The 12,924-nt window shown below is 41.1% G+C and overlaps 2 pseudogenes across 2 annotated transcripts; both read right to left on the bottom strand.

Annotated features, from left to right (window-relative positions):
- Positions 1-1,112: 1,112 nt before the first annotated feature.
- On the bottom strand, positions 1,113-1,562 carry LOC308499882 (large ribosomal subunit protein uL15-like; annotated as a pseudogene). Its single transcript has one exon. The product of its transcript is annotated as a large ribosomal subunit protein uL15-like (transcript).
- A 7,049-nt stretch (positions 1,563-8,611) lies between these two features.
- LOC308499883 (lymphokine-activated killer T-cell-originated protein kinase-like) lies at positions 8,612-9,415 on the bottom strand (annotated as a pseudogene). The gene has a single exon. The product of its transcript is annotated as a lymphokine-activated killer T-cell-originated protein kinase-like (transcript).
- Positions 9,416-12,924: the final 3,509 nt, after the last annotated feature.

Here is a 12,924-nt window from a genome sequence, read left to right as displayed (position 1 = left end):
GCCGCATATTCTGATTTTGAAAGCAACCTGTACAGCTTTACCTGTGAAGCAGAAGAACTCTGCACACAGGTAGATTCACTAGGACAGTGAGGGAGGTAAGAAAGTGCTGTACACTCCAGAAGGAAAAATCAAAAACAAAACCCCCAGCCTTCCCTGACCTGCCATCCTCTCCTGATGCATTTGCTCCAAAAGGTCAGTCCTTCCGGAGACAGACTGAAACATCTTGCCTGCAGAGTATACAGAAACTTGGTACTTTTGTTCTCTCATACAATTAAGCATTGTAAATGATGCTTATTCATTTGCAATGAATATTCAGCCTATCAAAAGAAGTTGAGTTCAAAATTTAGCACTTTCCTACATGGTAGGCTCTTATCTTCATTCAATCTCACCAGTTTTGTTTTACTGCAGTGAAAGAAGCAGTTAAATTTCAATATGAAACAACAGCTCCCAGTACTTTCATTTACCACCAGTAATTACCGCTCAAGGAAAGGATTAAAAATGTATATAAAGCATAACTCCAATTCCCCAGAGTTCTCCTGCTAATTCCTTTCTATAGACGGCATCATGTTTACCAATATATTTTAAGCCAAGCGTGAAAAAGTCAAGAATACCAATAACTTTGTTATTTGGACTGCTGACAAAAGACATAATGGAGCTATTAAACACCATGTATGACTGGGCTTATTACACAAACATGCCCATCCTCCTGAAGGGCTGGTGGGAGGAATGAGTGAGGTAATGTATCGAGGGTGCTTTGCACAGCGCCTGGCAAGTGGTAAAGGCTTGACAGATAGCAGCCATCGCTATTATTAGCACAACAGTGGGGCCCACATGGAAACTCCACCCAGTATCGGGCACAGGGAGGAGAAGTGAGGAGGAATGCACAGTAACAGGTGGCGAGGGAGAGAAAGAAGAGAGAGAAAGAAAGACAGACAAGTTTTACAAGTATTCCTCAGGCTAATGTCTACCCTAGATGCACAATCCAAAGTGACCTTTCTTATCTGATTGTCAGATGTTGCCAATTGAAAATAAATTTACATACTTTTTTTTTTTTTTTTTTTTTTTGTTGGAGAAAAACACTTGAGCTTTAATGAACTTCCTTCCAGGTGGCTTTAAGCTACCAGGATACAGGCTTCTCCAATGCTCTTAATCTTCTCCTCAGCTCTTCTACTGAAGAATTTGGCCTTCAGATGACAGGCTGCTTTGGGAGCTTTCCTTTCCCCAGAACTTTGTAGTAAATAGCCTGATCACACCACATCAATGATAGGAGCAGCTCCAGTCTTGTTTCTGGCAGCATTTACCGGTGTCTGCTCACTGACCAAGGTCCACAGTTTATCAAGGTTGACAGCTGGGCAAGAGCTCTGGTTCCTCCTTAAGTGGTAATGGTTCATACCAACTTTCCCAAAGTAACCTGGGTGATATTTGTCAAAGTTGATCCTGTGGTGATGCATGCTACCAGCATTACGTCGGCCTCCTGGGCGCTCCCAGTGCTTGTCGATGTGGCCGTGGCTGTGGCCCAGGTGGCCCTGAAGTTTCCAGGTCTTCCTCAGTCTGGATGACATGTTAACAGCCGAGACGAAAGAAAGAGACTAAAGTTGCATACTTTTTATTTATGTCAGGAAACATTTTCCAACATTGGGAATTCAGGTAGCTATATTTCATTTCTTTTTACTTCTTTTACAAAAGTGGAAGTGCCAGGTGATAATTTTTTCCACCGACTCAGTTCTGAGATGAAATCCCGGTGTGTTATAGTTTCGAGGACCATTTACCTATCTGGACTATCTGGAAAACGTGCCTAATAGGGGAAAGCTCCTGTCTTCTTGCCCAGGCAGCCAAGACCTCCCTTGATCAACAAAGTGCAATAGGTGAAATTTGCTCCATTGCCCCTGCCCTATCCACATACTGGAGCAAAATGAACAGCTAACGTCCAACATCAATGGGAAAAGGGACATCAGTGTTACTTTTCTATATATTTGTGTCCTTTATTAGTCCATGGGGGATTTGAAGAGTTTTTCAACAAAAACACATGCAATAATATGATGACATAATATAAATTAGAGCTAAGAATCAGTAGCAGGGACCATATAAATAAAAATAGAAAGTCAGGAAGGGGGAAAGCCCATGACAAAGCTTATAAGGGCCTATAATTAGCCAGGGAAAGAAGTTTCCAGGCAGCCAGAGAGCAACCTAGGAGCCAGGGCCCATGAGGCCAACCTCAGGCCAGTGAGGAAGGAACAGCAGGACCCACTGGAATCACAAGGAGGACAAGGGAGGGGGGACAAGAGCACCCAAAAGGGCAAAACTGAAAGACCTGTGAATCTGGATTGGGGTCGGCCAGTGAGCCAGAGATTCCCACTTTTGTTCCCATGATTGCAACCTAACTCCATCCCTACCCCCACTGAGTGTGGCCCTGGGAAAGCATAGATTACTCGTTTCCAGTCAAGGACCCGGTGTGTAGATAGTCCCAGATGCTGGTTAGGGACTAATGCCTTTGAAATCAGATGAGTAAGTGGTTAGGTGAGCATCTGCAGGGCACCTGTGGACCAAGCCAGAAATTTCCTCAAGATGCAAGATCTACTCTAGCATGACAACAAATAAGTGCTTCGGCTGTGGCATTCTATGCCACGGATCATAGCTCTGATATTCTTGGCATGGAATATGCTTAAAGCAGTGTTACTGATCATTTAACAAGGTTAAAAAAAGAACCTCAGAAATACCTTCATGAGCAACAGTTTCCCGGTGAGCCTGCCTGGCTGAATTAGTGGCACAACATGCCCCTAGAGGAACTAGTTCAATGAGACTCCAGCAGCAGTTACTCGATGTGAAGCAATAAATTTTGGAGGACATCTGCCAAAACAATAATTTTCATTTTGGAATGGTTAATACCGAATGGCTCTAAAAAGAGAAAGGCAATGAGTTAGCAGGATCACGTATGTGATAGGGCCCTCTGGGTTCCTAACAACCAGATCAGCATGGCGGAAGGTTTGCATGTTTATATTCTCTCGTTATCTATAGCCAGACATCCAGGTGACTGCAAAGAAATTTCAAATCCTTGAAGTATAATTTTACAAATAGGTGAAAAGTGGCGAGACTAAACAATCTCAAATTGTTATCTGATTTCTTAGCAATCTGTTCTAGCTAACACTCCTCCTGACAGAAGTATGAATATACAGTGCACCAGGCTTCCTATCAATCTGAATCAATAGCGTAATAATTTCTAAGTGCTGTGGCCCCTCCAACTGCCTCTTCTGATTCAAAAAGTGTAGTGAAGGAATCTTCCCCAGAGCCCTTGTCCCTTATTTCCTTATGACAAACAGAAGAATGGCCCCCAAAAGATGTCCACATCCTAACTCCCAGAACCTGTCACTATGTTAGGTTACATAGCAAGGAGGAATTAAGTTTGAAGGTGGAATTAAGTTGCTGATCAACTGACCTTGAGATTGGAAGATTAGCCTGCATTATCTTAGGGACCCAGTGTAATCATAGGGTCCTTAAAGGTGAAAGAGGGAAGCAGAAGAGTCAAAACTGTGAAGATGGTATCATGAGAAACTAGAAAAGCTAAGAAAACAGATTCTCCCCTGGAGCCGCCAGAAAGAAACCCAGCCCTGACGACACCTTGATTTTAGCCCAGTCAGACCCATTTTGGATTTCTGACTGTGAGGTAGTAAATTTGCTACTTTACCGGTATGTTATTTCTCCCAAAGTGCAACTCATACATAACCTGAGAATTCACCTCTCTCCCTCTTCCCAGATGGCAGTGGTTCTACAACCATGGATACACACTGGAATCACCTGGGGGCTTTCAAAATACTGACTCCTGGGCCCCACACCCAGACATTCTGATTTATCTAATTCATCTGGGACAGCCCAGGAGTCAGGAATTTTTAAGACTCCCCAAATGATTCTAATATTAATATGAAGGTGAGCTTGAGAACCACTGTCATAGAGGGCGTGATGTGTCTCCTTATTAACTCCTCAATGTCTCGATCGTTTTTGGTCTCATACTCTTTAGATCATAACTGTTTCCCATCAGAATCAAAGGCTGATGAAAGAGAAATAAAAGACATAAAATGACATATAATTTTTGACAGATTTATCTTCAGAATAATAGCATAACAAGTGGCAGTGGGCAAGTCACACCCACACCTTGCATGCGCCTCGTAAAATATTGGCACAGGACAGTGGGCTCTTAAATCCCTATATCGATCAGAGTTTACTTGCAAAGAACAAAATCCACTGTAGCTAGTTTAAGCAGGGAAAAATACTTATTACAGGCTTACAGTAAAGGCTTACTGAATCACTGGGAAAGCTGAAGAAAGAGCCTTCAAGTCAAGCTTTCAGGAACAAAAAGCCACAATGCAGAAATGGGTCACCAAAGGAGCTGCCGCCTCTTCTGTGATCAGGAAGCAGCTGGATCTAGAGTCATACTACACAGCTATGCTCAGGAAGCTACTGCAATGAAGAAGCTGCCCCACCAGGAAGTTGCACCACATCAGCTCGGAGACATGCCTGCAGAACGGGGGTCCCGTGCTCTGCCTCTTAGTACTCAAATCAACTGAGTTACTAGACACTGGTATCTATGTTAATACTGCTGGGAGGGGAAGGGGGTTACTTCTATGACTGCCTTCTTTTTAAAAAGTAAGCACAGCCGAATATAGCCTTTATTCCACTTCTGCCTTCCAAATCTTGCCCAAGTGTGTTTGATTGGATCAGCCTAAATGACATTCAAAATTAGCTGCAAGAGAGTCCAGATACAATATTTTAATTTCTCACTTCTGCAGATCAGAAAAGTTCACAGAAGAAAGTGTGAATGGATATTGAGCACCAATCTACCATAAATGTTATAGACTGTCCATCTGGCTTTTCAACATCCATACTTCTCTCCATAGTTTAACTCCATAGTTAAACTTCCAAACAACAACATCATAACCTCCCTTCGTACAAAAGAAAAAAGATTCACTCACCTTCCCCAAAGTTCCGTAAGTCTCTGTATCTATCTTTGGATGTTATTCATTCTTTCTCTAGTGCAGTCACAACCCCACCATGATATTCTATAATATATAAATTAACTTTAAAAATTAACCACTACCAGTAGACCACCTATAAAATTGTGAGGAAAAGGGAAAGGGAGGAAGGAAAAATGGTTAATATATATAAAATGTACATAACAGGGAAAGGAAGAAGTCATGGGTGGTTATGATAGTTCCAGTTTCGGTCACAAGACGACAGCTGGTATTTACAACTTTTTCCCTCCACAGCTCATTATAGAATACTTTTGATCACAGTCAGCACCACGGCTGGGCCAGGTTAGTTCACTAGTGGAATCACCCAGATCACATTCCTAGAGGATATGAACCCTTGGTGATCCTGATTATCCTAGCTTTCTATACTCTTTCATTTCAAGTTAATGTTAAATACATAATTTAAATAAATATACACATTCAATGTATATTTTGATATGTGAGGTCAGACAATTAAGGTCGCGTAAGTTCGTGACCTTAATTGTCTGACCTCATAAGATAACTTTTACTGGGCACTGCACTACTCTGAAATACGCCTGGGTTCCAAAAATACTTCTCCCTGCTCTCATTGTATACCAGCGGTCCTGTTTCCCCTTGATAACAGAGCTTAATCACCCAGCTGACATAGTAATGGTCCCCCCCTTTATGCCTGGTGGTCATTTGCACAAGGTGCCCAAAATGGTGAGTGGCAATCTCAAATTCCAATTTAAAGCGACAAATTGATATCATGTACCTCTGATGTTTTGATGGAGAACATTAATTATGTGGTATTCCTGCCAAAAATGCATAACCTGAGTCTAATCAAGAGGAAACAATTTGTCAGACTAGGCAAAGAGGTTTACAGATACCCACAAAACAGGTCAATGTGTCTAATTCATTTTCCAGCAACTTCTCCTCAAAACATGCCCTATTCTGAACAAAATGTGGGTCACACATATCTTCATATTGTGTGCCCATCCTAAGAGTTCAATTCACTTACCTCTTCCCTCATCTTTCTTGACAACAGTCCTCCAATCTTTTTCCTTCCCAGTCCCTGACCATCCACATAATCCAGTGCCCGTTAGCCATTACAAATGAATCTGTGTTGACCTGGACCACTGAACATCTTTATTTTCAGACAGCATCGACCAGATCTTCTCATTGAGAAGTGTTCTTTCCCTATTGTCCTTCAAAGTCACCACTGAGTGGGGCTGTAACGCCACAGAAGTTGACTTCCAGAAGATGCAAGCATATCCTGTGGAACACAACCATAAACCAGGCTTGATTTCTATACTCTTCCATTTCAAGTTAATGTTAAATACATAATTTAAATAAATATACATATTAAATATATGTTTTGATATGTGAGGTCAGACAATTAAGGTCGTGTAAGTTCGTGACCTTAATTGTCTGACCTCATAAGATAACTTTTACCACTGGGCACTGCAAGCATATCCTATGTAACATAACCATAAACCAGGCTTTTTTTTTCCTTTCTCAGGTAACTTGTTCACTGGGCCTGCCCCAAGTAAACAAGGTATTGACTGAGGGAGAGGACAATGCAGCAGTAGATGACACCCTGGGAGAGTGAGCTCTTTGTTCATGCGATGTACTTGTACTTTCAAGACCTCTCAATGATAGTGTTGAAGAATGAAGCGTGGGAGGACCCATTTTTATAGTTTGGTTAATCAGATAACACCAGCCCATGACGGACAGCTCGGGTAACATGATCACTTTGGTATTCCATGACAAGCAAGCCAGGCCTACTTCTTAAAGGAAGAGTAATCAATTGACAAATAGGGCATGACTTTGTTTCAAAACTCTAGGGACCTGTACTGTAATACTCCTATAGAGGCTTGCTATGGGTACCATTCTCACCTGATAAAGATGCTTCGGTCACCATTAGATCAGCTGGGTCATTAGGGCCAAATGGCAGCACTGCTTACACTGCAGCCTGAACCATCTGAAAAGCCTTTTCATGCTCTGCGCTCCACACAAACCTGGTGACCCTACAGGTGACTCAGTAAATGGTCTGAGCAGCCCCCAAATGGGGTATATGCCATTTCTAAAAGCCAAAAAAATAACCTGTCAAACTTGTGCCTCTTTTTTAGTGGAAGGTGCAACAAGTAGTCTTCCACTTTGGATGGGATATCCCAAAATGCTCCGGACCATTGGTCTTCCGTAAAGTTTACTGAGGTGGCAGGCCCTTATATTTTTATAATATCCTGTCATGTATGCATCTCACCAAGAGCACTACTTCTGTTGTACCAGGCCCAATCTAATGTTGTCATCAATACAGGGGACAAACAGTATGATGTTCTATAACATGGTGTGATGATAAACGTCCCTGAAAACTAAAATATGGCTGAGAATCTGAGAGTTGACATAGCCCAGAGATAGGGAAACTTTACTATTAATACTATCTCTGTGAGGTAAAAGACGACTGATTCTGGTATTCTGTACTAACTGAGGAAAAAAGTATTTGCCAAATGTATACATACATACCATGTGCTAGACACTGAGAATTTTACATGTGGAACAGCAAATACAATTGGAGTTGCCCTCTGATTAAGTTTATAGTAAAACACTGTCATTCTCCAAGACCCTTAGTTTTTCTAAAGAGGCCAAAGAGATGAGTTAATGTAGATCTGAGAAGAATCAGTATCAGTGCACTTTTTTAAGGCCTTCTCTGATGACACTAATCTCTGTGATTTCCTCAGGGTTGCAGTATTATTTTTAGTTTACTATTTTGATAGGTAGGTGTAGTTGCACCTTCCACCTGACGCTTCATAGTTAATAGCCTTTACTCCACAAAGCCAATGGGGCAATTCTGCAGTTGCTGAAAAGTCTATTTTATTTATTTTTTTTTTCTGGTAACTAAAATGTCCTTTATTCTATATCATTCTATTAGAGTTTTATTATTTTTACACCAGAACTGTGACATGTTTAAAATATAAATTAGTAAATTTAAAAAAAGGATCTCAGTACAGAAAAATACATTTAATACATGAAAAGCAAAACCCAAAGATCTGGGGAGAGCCAAGAGAGCAAGACAAGCATTAAACAAAAATGTTTGGAAATACCCAAGGAGTTACTCTTTTGCCAGATTCTCTCAGCTTCTAGTGACCATATTTAGTAAGCACATCAATGAAGAAAGGCCGGCAAAAAGTTTAATGTTATAAAACACAAGCAAAGGTAGACTTATTTTCTATTGCACAAAGTACTAATTTTAACAGACCCATTAAAATTGAGAATATTTAAGATAATTAAAATGGTTAACTACCCAAATTAGTAGGTTAGACATAAGTTTACAGCATTTTATTGCTAGTGTTTCAAATCTGTATTAATAAATTCAAATACTTGTTTCTTAAACTTAAGTTTCCTAAACTTTACAGAAAACTCACTATGCTCTCAAATGTATACATAAGTATACATGCAATACCTTTATAATAGAAATAGTTGTTCAAATGTTAACAAGGTGCTATTGTCTTAAAATGGGCCCAAAAGTCTAATTATGGATGCTCACAGTAACCACGTCAATGGATTACAGTAAACAGAACAAGTATATACATGAAGCACACTGAAAGCTCAGGTCGCCATGATTGAGGTGATCACTGGACATCTGCTTCCAAAGCTTCCACAATGTGCCCAGCAGAAGGACGATCTTTAGGATTTTCATTAGTGCACAGAGAGAAGAGTTCAATTACTTTGTGGTACGTTTCATCCAGTTCTTCCATATGAATAGGTGGCCTGGTTCCCAAAGCGGCATAGTAAGCTTCGTCATCAAAGTCACTGTCATCAAAAGTTTTATCTTCATCATCATCATCATCATCTGGAAGAATACTGTCTGGGATACATAAGGTCATCATTTGCTACAGAGTAAGGCCAAAGGCAAATATGTCTGCCTTATGAGTAATAACGCCCTTCTCCTCCAAAGCTCCTTTGGGTTTCCAAGGCTCAATGCCAATATAACAGGTCTCAGCGTTGGTCATAGTCATATTTTCATCCAATGGTAGAGAAACCCCTACATCACAGATTTTAATTGTTTCAAAATTACCTTTGATTACAACGTTTGAAGACTTTATATCTCCATGAAGCAGCTTCTTTTCTTGGTGTAGATAAATGTTTGGACGATGAAGGCTTTTCAAAATCTTAGCTTCATCAGTTAGTCTCTTTTGATACCTACTTTGATAATAACCATTACATTTAGTATTAATCTTTTTCACAGCCCAAGGAGAATGAGACAAGCCTCTTGGAGATCTTTTCATAAGATAGACATTTACCCCTGTGCCAAAGCCAAGTTTCTGCATAAATGGAGAGGAAGGTATATTTATATATGGAGTTGAACATAATGCAGATTTCCTTTTTTCAGATAATTTGCTTGGTGTCTTGAAATTACTGATTTCTTCCATTGTAATAATCACTCTGAGCCTGAGGTCAGCCGTTCGACGTATCGGACACACACTCCAGGTAGGAAAAGACCGCGATGACAAGAGGTCCAGGCCAAGGCCGTCTTGAAATCTGCTCCGGAGTGGCCGCTAACGAGTAGATCTCACTGCTGCCTCCGCCACCCGCCGGCCCACACCCGCCCTCGAAAACAACTTGAAAAGTCTATTTTAAAAGTAAGGGACATAATTAAAAGAGCGCTTCACAAAGATAAACTCAGATTAAAATGCCATTTATCACCTCTAGAGAACCATGGTGGTATTGTGAGTCTTAGGGAATTAATGTTAATAAAAGCTCAAATCCAGTAAGTTCTCAAAAGTCTTGGTGGTTCTCTTTACCTACTGCAGAGTTAAGTCATTAACTAGCTACAGGTTTCTTTGAGAAAGGCTAGTAGGAAAATTTACAGTAAATTTTCTCGACAGGATCCAGGGTCCTGGTATCCCGTTTATTCAATGGCTTTAGGTTTATAACTGATCTGGAAATTGAGTGAAGGTCTTTGACTTCCACCATTGTGACTCAAGTAGGGCCTATGCTTTCAAGATCTATAGTATTTTTTATCATACATATCAAGTGGGATTCTGATAGACTGTCCATCTAGTCATTCCTAGAAACCTCACAATAAATCAACTGCCAGCAAAGATTGGATTCCATTCAAGCTCTGCTGCTAGAAGCTGCTTCCACCTTGCTTCTGTTATTTAAATATTGCTACTTGTCCTCTGCCATTCCAGCATCTCAACAGATACATTGCAATCAAAATGTTCATTTCAATACCAGTATCTCTCAGCTTCATCCCTGACTTACAGAGGACTCCACTGCAACCGTTTTCAAGGATGATTTCTCGCAATTTAGTTTTGCAATGCCTTGCTGAAAAGAGTATTCTCAGCCCATTAGTGGATTACTGTGTCATATGTGAAAAACCGACTCCAATAGTCCTTTCTGCTAAGTTCCTTGGAGAGGAACTTGGTTCCTTCCCCCTACATCATACCATGGATTTCTGACACCTCAATTTCCTTCCACGTGTGCCACCTTTGTGTTCGTTTTCAGCCAATCAGCCACGCCAGGAGTTAGAACCATTTTCAGCTGCACCAGCTAGAACAATAAATTCGGAATGTTTGGAAAATGCACCTGCACCAATAAATTAAGCCTGACGTAAAATTATGTTTCTTCCTCTCTGACCTGGAGTCTTGTAATCCATTTCCACACCTATTCCCTAGGTTTTTGCTGATATAAATGACCAAAATCTTCAATTCTTTTGGTATGTAAACCTTTGCCCCATAAGATAACTATTGTACTTGTCTTGTGGGCGGTATGGTGGTGTTTGACTGTAGTTATAGATCTAGAACAATGAGTGGCGGAAAATAGGTGCAGAAGGAAAACTGACATCTCCTTCGAAGGAAACCACCTCAGCAAGGTCATCACAGAGGTTCTAAGCGAGGCTGGACCAGCCTTATCAGACAGGGGAGGAAGACATGCTTCTATCGGCAATGGAGGTTCAGAGGAGTTTGGGGAATCTCAGTGTTCAGCTTCAGTGGAACCCACCCAAATGGTCCCAGTTCTCAGGATCCCACTCTTTCCCAATCAATAACCCAAACGTTTGCCTAAGAGACCTAGTGATTCTGTGAGTTCAGATTATTTTCTAATCATCCACCACCCACAGGATCAGATGGCATTTAATGTTAGAATGTATCAGCCCTGCAGCTACCTGAAATAAATGATTCTTCTAGAAATTCATAAGAGTTCTTTGGTGCTCTGATCATGCCTCATGCCAGTAACTTTAAAACCCTGAGCATGTCATGTTCTTTCTCTAATTTCTCTAATGTAGGGAGAAACAGCCACCCAACTCCACAGTCATTGAATTCCTTATTCTCACCATAATGGTCAGCAGGCATTCAGTCCCCCAAAGCCTTAGCTTCATGAGGCACTTCATTCCCAGTGACCAGTATTTTAAGTAACTATTTTGCTATTCCATCTCATACCCTGCTAGTATTCCATATGCTAATGCTAACAGAATTACTGATCCTTTCAAGCCAAATCAAGTCAGAAAAAAACAAGTTCAGATTTCTAATTTCTTCAGAATCTATTGCCTATAACCCTCCTGACACAAATCACATTCATGGACAGGGTTCAGTTGTGAGGAACATAAGCCATTCTAGCAAGTTGAAGCAGGAAAGGATTTATTATGGGGCATTAAAAATCTCACTGAATCACTGCGAGAGCCAGGAAAACAGACTCAGGTTGTTGGCTCCCAAAGCCACTCCCAAGATTAGGAAATTGTCACCTTCTAAACAAGATGACTGCCGAAGACAGGAAGCCGTCACAGTGTGATGGCCCTCGAGGACAGGAAGCTGGCTCCAAACCAAACCAGATATGCTTTCATGCTCAACTGCAGAACGGGCTCCCTGTAACTTGCTTCTTGACATACACAAAATTCTGCCAATGCTGCCGCAAAAAATGCAAATTCTCCCACCACCAAACTTAAAACAAAAGCAGAAGCAGCAAAAGCATGGCTTCTGCCTCATTTCTGCCTTCTAAAACTTGCACCAGTGCTATATATTGCCTGGATTTAAATCACATCCAGAGCCCAGGTGGCAAGGGATTCTGGGAAATGCAGTGTTTGGTTCTGTAGCCGCCACTACCCTGGAGGAAGGCATGTTAGAAGGTAGCTGAAGTGGACATTGGGGTTAGAGCTACCAAATCCATCACAAACTCCCAATACTGAGTTCTAGTCTTAAGCTCTAACAAACAACCTATACAGATGTAACTCTGTTTGCAACCAGTGAATCTCCTGCTTACACTTCTTTTTATTCCCCACATACCTGTCCAATCCCTTGACGGTCACAGGTAAACTATAAATTCCAATTGAGTGAATGATTGGTTTAGAATATAACAGAAAAGGGCATTTATTCTTATTTTTCTGACTCATTGCTAGAAGTCGGTGGGAAATGGCCCCTCCACACAGCTGCAGCATGAAATATCTGCAGTTTGTCTTGATCCCAGAGGGTCTTCTGAATCATCTGAGTAATAGTAAATTACATCTGGTAGCCTTGTAGATTCAAGTACATTGTACAATATACTCATTTCTGGAAACTGATATAGGGAACCCAAATACCCCTTTTCTCCATTCACTCCAGAAAACAGAGAACTTACTGTCTTATGGAAAAGCACACTTTCATGGCCTCTTGCCTTGAAGTCAATAATGTGCCTTACAGAAGAGTCCCACTGGGGATGAACAGTCTATCTTCTCCAAGATATCCTTTCTTATCTTGAATTCAGTTGTCTTGAAACTCCTAAAGTCTCTGGAGTAATCGTTTTGCATGAAACAGAGAACATCACTGTGAGTGTTTCTCAGAACAACAACTGACCCAGAGAACTACAGCCCCTGCTTCAAATTCTGCTCTCAGCACCAAGACCTATTGATGTGGGGTGTACAAATACCCAGCTCACACAATGTGCCAAGTATTAGCCAAAACCCTCACCT

This window comes from Rhinolophus hipposideros, assembly GCF_964194185.1.
Source record: "Rhinolophus hipposideros genome assembly, chromosome: 7".
NCBI lineage: Eukaryota > Metazoa > Chordata > Mammalia > Chiroptera > Rhinolophidae > Rhinolophus > Rhinolophus hipposideros.
This window is presented reverse-complemented; position numbering and strand designations above follow the sequence as displayed.